We start from the raw sequence: 6,772 nt of genomic DNA, 5'->3' as shown, positions 1-6,772 counted from the left end.
CTTCTAGACTCAGGCAGAGAAGGTGAACCACTGCCATTGGCTGGAGAAGATGAGAATTTGGCATCAGCTGGGGAAGAGGAGAGCCTGGCATTTGTTGGGGAGGAGGAACACCTGGTTTCTGCAGGGGGAAATGGCCATCTGGTATCTTCCAGGGAAGATGAGTCCTTGGTTTGTGCTGAGGCAGATGGGTGCTTTCTTTCTTCCAGGGAAGATTGGTACCTGGTATTTGCCGAGGAAGATGAATGTCCACTTTCTACTGAGGAATATGGGTGCCTACTCTCTTTCGGGGAAGACAGGCACTTGGCATTTCCTGAAGAATATAAGCGTCGGATATCTGCCACAGAAGGCAAGGACCGGGTGTCTGGTGAAGGAGATGAAGGTGAATCTACTGGGGAGGAGGAGTGATGGTTTTCTGTTGTGGAAGATGAGTTTTGGCTCTCTGCTGGAGAAGATGGATCTCCTGAGGATCCCTGGGTATCTCCTGGTAAGCAAGAGTGCCTAGCATTTGATGGAGATAGAGGTCGCCTGGTACCTGTTGGTGAAAGAGATCGCCGAGTATCTGCTGGAGCACGAGGCCACCTGTTATCTGCTAGGGACGAGGAAGGCCGAGTTTTTGTTGGAGAGCGGGACCTCCTTGCATCTCCTAGGAAAAGGGAACGCCTGCTCTGTACTGGAGAAATGAGCTGCCTGGCATTTCCTGGAGAAAGAGATCGCCTGGCATGCGCCGGTGAATGGGACCGTCTTGTATCTGCTGGAAAGCGGGTCGGAGAAAGAGATTGCCTGTTATCTGCTGGAGAAAAGGATCTCCTGGTATCTGCTGGAGAAATGGATCGGCGAGCATTTACTGAAGGACGAACTGGTGAAAAAGAACTCCTGGGATTTGATGGGAAAAGAGGGCGAGAAGCTTCTTTGGAGAAACGTAAACGCCTGCTGTGGACTGGAGAACGGGAGCGCCTGCTGTCTGATGGGGAGGGTGACTCAGTGGTGTCCGTCCCTACCAGCCCCTTCTCCCAGGCCTCAAGAAGCATGGACACCCGAGAAGGGCTGTGGGATCTAGCACCCGCTTTCTCCGTCATCTGGGATGCAGATGTTACTTTGGAAAAGGAAGGTTTGGTTTCTTGATTTGGAAGATCTGTTTTCTTCCATTTGAATGAAATACTCGAGCTGCCTTTCTCTGCTCTGTGTGAGCTAACTGTGACCTTTTCCATGCTGTTCTGAATGCAAAACAGACCACTCCTGGTGTCACACGGTCTTTTGGGATACAACTCCCTTTCGCTGGATACCTGCGAACTTCCACTTGATTTGGAAAAGCTGGGATGGAGGAGAGAGAGAGACAAAGCAAAGCGTTAGACCTGGCAGAGTCAAAAGATTCCCCAAGTCTTTACACCTACATTTAAAGCCCTTCATACTTCTATTATACATTTTAAAGAGCTTAGAAAAGTTACCTTTTGAGCTAACACTTTCCATATCTTTCTGCTGGGATGACCTAGAGGATTGTAGGACATTCAGTCAAAAAATGTAGCTTTCCAGCAAGCTGTTCCTAGCTTTTTAAACTGATATTTTGATAAACCTCTTTGCTTTTTGTTTGGGCTCCAGTTATCTCTGCTCAGTCTTTTAAAACTGCAAAATCATCAGATTCTTGATTTGGGAAGATGCGCTTAAAAGATAATCCAGTCCTTTGACTGCAAAATTGTAGTCTGGCCCTAATCCATGGATTATGAGCATTTCCATGCCTTGCCAGACTACCAGTAATTTGAAATCAAAGGAGTTGGTTGAACTAACTCCAGGGTGTTTAGCTATAGGCAAACACATTAACATGTGCTAGTATTTGACTGAAAGCAAACTAGTAGGTAATTATATTAACTTTGGCATAGATATTTGCCATAATGTCCTGACTCATCAGAGCTTGGAAACATTCGTAGAACTATAACATCCAGACTCCACTGGTTAGCATGGTCACTGGCTATGCAGGTAGGGGATTCTGGGTGCTTTAGTTTAAAAGTTAATGCTTCAAAGCTTTGTGGCGCAGATATGGTAGATGCCAGATGTTGTATTTATTTCAACAATTTATGGGGGACCTTTCTACCCAAGTATCTAAAGTATATGTACAAGATCCAAAAAGAACCACCTACTAGTCTTTAAAAATGAAAGAGTCAACATATGCAAAAGGAAACCATTTTCAAAAAACCCATCAACAACTTTGCAGCAAACCATCGATAAGGCAGCAGATAAGAGACAGTGAGCAACAGGTTGCACTCCATTGACTCAGCTAGGAGATGGGGTACCTTTTGACTCTTGCTTCGCCCAATAGTCAAGTCAGGACAGTTGGAGGGTATAGAGTTAACTGAGTGCAAATTACTTTTGCGTTTTGAAATCAGTTTACAGCAATTTAAATAAGCCATGACAAAAGAGAAAAATAGGAGGAGAGGGAAATTGGGATATTTTAAAGACACCTGAAAAAGTGGGATGACAGAGGATTGATCGGGACTGTTCCTTTCAAATTGGGACAGTTGGCAGGTATGCTTCAACTGCCATGGCAACATCCTATGGAATCCTGGGATCTGTAGTTTGGTGAGAATTTTAAGTGCCCCTATCTAAACTGCAAAGGCGAGGATTTCACAGAATGCAGCTATGACAGTTAAAAGTGGAATCATTGTGCTATAATTGTATAAAGCCCTAAATGGCTTGGGCCCAGGATACTTGGAGGACCGCCTCTCCCCATATAATCCACCCCGCACACTCAGGTCAACAGGGATGAAATTGTTGGAGGTCCCAGCGACACACTATATGAGGACCTCACAGAGGGCATTCTCTATCGTGGCCCCCAGATCTTGGAATAGTCTCCCAGATGAGCTCCGCTCCACCACATCTTTAGCTCTTTTTAAAAAGAACCTGAAGACGTATTTCTTTTCCCAAGCCTTCCCACCGTGAAAAATCATTTTTTCCTTTACCCCTCTTCATTGATGACCCAGGAATGTATATATCGACTTCCCCTTCTATCTGGCCCTTTTGTTGTTAGTATCATTGTGTTGTTTTTAATGCTGTTTTTAATTGATTTTATTGGAATGTTTTTTATATATAATTGTTCACCGCTTTGATCAAAATTTTGGAAAAGTGGGTTACAAATAAACTATATTATTATTATTATTATTATTATTATTAGTGTGAAAGGGCCCTGGCCAGCAAATCCCAAGGTGGGCATTATCGCTTCCACATGCAAAGTGTTGGGGTGGGTTACTTTTAGTTAGTTAGTTATATTATCTGTTTTATTTTAAAAGCAAATAACTATTTCTAATAACCTCTCTACTTGATTCTTTATTAAACATACTGAATTGGAAACTGATTTAGTTCTTTCCTGAGGTGGAAGCTAGATACTCGTGTGCTGGGTAGCTAGGCAAACTTTAGAATAGCTTTGGAATATTTAGGCCCACAAATATCAAAACAAAAACCATCTCACTGATAAGTTACCTGCTGTATCTCAGCAGGCTGGCAGGAGGATTTGGCATAGGACATTGTCTCAGATGATGATCTTAAAGGTTGGACAGGTTTTTCAGGTTCATCTTTTAATATTTTACAAAACAAAGAGCTTGTATTAACCGACTCATTTCTTGAACATTGTTCACATTGACGGGGGTGGGTCAAGAAGACAGACCAGATTAGGTGTATTCTAGACTCTGTTTCTATGCCAGTTGTCACTGGTATTTCTTCATCATAGGAATAAGTAATAAAGAAAAATGCCTCTGAGCATATGTCGAGTACACCCTTTAATTTGGGGTGGGGATTTTGAGGACTTTCAGATGTTTTTGGACTGCAAGCATTCCTCAGTATGGTTACGTTGAGTAGAAGGACAGATTACAACTGTCGTTCAAGAATATCAATAGATCCACGCTGTACATAGTGAACTTGGGCTGCGTCCACACTGCAGACATAATCCAGTTTGACACCACTTTAACTGCCATGGGTCCATCCTATGGAATCCTGGGATTGGTAGTTTGTGGTGGGACCAGAGCTCTCTGACAAGAGGAGGCTAAAATGTCTCATAAAATTACATATCCAAGAATTCCATAGCATTGAGTCATGACAGCTTAAGTAGTGTCAAACTGGATTATTTCTGCAGTGTGGATGCTGCCTTGGACTGGCCAGCCCACTTTTAGAAAAAGTGTTCAATGAGAGCAGGGGATTCATATCCTCACTGTTCAGGGGGAAGCCTTAACTGATGTTGCTTGGCCAGATATGTCCTGGTTTTCACCTATGAAATGTTGGAGAATACAATTTACAGACATTCCAGTTAACCAGTCAATAGGCTGGGGGGACCCTATCTTATGTCTTCCAGGTAATTCCTCCAGGTATCCAGTTAACCAAAGGCCTGTTACAGACTGCCAAAATAAAGCTGCTTCAAGTCTCTTTGGAGGTATGCTATTTAAATGATTCATGCATCCTAAGAATCTGGAGCTGCACCAAAGCTGCACTCCAGTGCTTAGGAATGGAGTGTGGCTTTGGCGCGACCTCCGGACTCTCGGGACCCATGCATCATTTAAATAGCATACCTCCAAAGAGACTCGAAGCAGTTTTATTTTGGCAGTCTGTAACAGGCCTAAGTCTGAGCCATGAGGATATTAATCTGAGATCCCTTTCACAGTACACAATTATAGCACTTCCCTGCCACTTTTAACTGAGCATCTTATGGGATCCTGGGATTTGCAGTCTGGTGTCTTTTTTGGATGTAGCTCCATCTTTTGGCCAGAGCAGGGTGATACCACACAGCCAGTTTTCCTTTTCTTACGTACAGGACCTGTTGTACACTGGATTTCTGGCAAAATCGTGGGCAACTTTGTCCCAACACTCAATCATTTCTGCAACTGCTCACCTTAAAAGCACAGGAGCCCTGCCAGAAAGAAAGGGAGGTGGAAACCCAGACTGGCAGACCAGTTGCTGTACTCCCATTCTCAACTGATTTTTGACTGGCAGTTGTAAATACCAGCTGAGCCATGTCAACACAGCATTTTTCCTTTCCAGAGTAACAGGAGGAGGCTGGGAAATTCCCTGTGTCCTGACCTACTTGAGAGTGGATGAGTCAGGTTTGTGTTTGGGTCTGTCCAAGCTGCCAAAAACATTCCAAGGAAGCCAGAAGATCCAGGACAATGAAGCTGTCTCTATAGATGATGCAAGAAAATATCCTTACACTGGACTTTGCTTTTAAAGCAATAGAGCCAGCATGGTGTAGTGGTTTGAATGTTGGACTATGACTCTGGAGACCATGCTTGGCCATGGAAACCCACTGGGTGGCTTTGGGTGAGTCATGTACTTTCAGCTCCAGAAAACCTTATGATAGGTTTACCTTGTTGTTATGTGCCTTAAGTCGTTTCCAATTTTTGGCGACTCTATCATTGGGTTTCCTCGGCAAGATTAGTTCAGAGAAGGTTTGCCATTGCCTTCTCCTGAGGCTGAGAGTGTGTGACTCGTCCAAGGTCACCCAGTGGGTTTCATGGCTGAGCTGGGAATCGAACCCTGGTCTCCCACGTCTCCAACACTCAAAGCACTGCACCATGTTGGCTCTCTAATCTCCTGCAAATGACGTATAAATAAACCCATAGATCTAGATCTATCTCTTGTCCATTACGTTGTTGTTGTTGCTGCTGTGTACCTTCCAGTCGTTTTGGACTTACGGCAACCCTAGGGCACCTATTATGGCATTTTCTGGGGTTGAGTGTGTGACTCGCAGAAGGTCACCCAGTGGGTTTCATGGCCGGGCTGGGAATCGAACCCTGGTTTCCAGAGTCATAGTCCAACACTGAAACCACTATGCCACTCTTGCTCTTATGTTCATCATAGGGTTGCCTTAAGTAGGAAACTACTTGAAGACACACCACCACAACAACATTATGTAAAGCCTTTCAAGGAAAAAGCCCACTTTCAAAAACTTGTCCCCATATTTTAACACAACTCTTCCCATAATCTCCATGCTGCAGTGATGCCATCTTGAGAGGGTTACCTCCACCACCACCCCAAATTCATACAAGAGCCTGTAGACTACATTCTTGTTCCTTTCTTCAGTGATCTACAATTCAAAATATTCTGGTATCTGTTGGAAATTTAAAGGATTTTTCACTGAAGATAGATATGGACGGGAAAAGGAAAGCACCATCATCCCATTTGTTCTTTATTCTTAAGTGGAGGACAATGCCAGCTCTTTCTCGGGTTCTTCTGAACGAGTTTGTCAAGAGTGAACCTCTCTTGTTGTACTTGAAATCTGAGGTTGCCAATATCAATTGGACTCTTCCCTACTGTAGCATTTCAAAAGACATTCTTGGTGTCAGGATCATATTTTTAAATTTTCCAAAACTGCTGTTTGCAACAGTACATTTTCAGACCGACCCAGGAAGCAGCAGAACTTGGAAATGTTACTTTGGTACATAGCAGCAATCAAATATGGAGGTGGTTCAGAAGTTGTAGTCCCGAAAAGTAACTTTTTCAGCTCTGGAAGGCAGTGTGCCACTTTTGTAATCCTCTATACATTAGGTTACAATGCAACAAACGGGGAAAGTTCTGCTACAGATCATAATACAGACGCGCATGCATAATGAATTCTGTAATCTGCTGAACGTGAAACTCATCAGGCTCAGCATCAAGCGCATTTGGTTTCTTTCCTGCTACACCTATCCCATTCATTCTAGAATCCCTGTATCAGCACTCCATAATAACTTGTGTAATGGGAAAAGACTTACCACTTCTGTGTGGGAGTTGCTGTGTCAATACTGCCCTAGTCTGTGGA

Source organism: Sceloporus occidentalis, unplaced genomic scaffold (genome assembly GCF_023333645.1).
Source record: "Sceloporus occidentalis isolate IW3139 unplaced genomic scaffold, rSceOcc1.0.p SCAF_13, whole genome shotgun sequence".
NCBI lineage: Eukaryota > Metazoa > Chordata > Lepidosauria > Squamata > Phrynosomatidae > Sceloporus > Sceloporus occidentalis.
Note: the sequence above shows the minus strand (reverse complement) of the source record.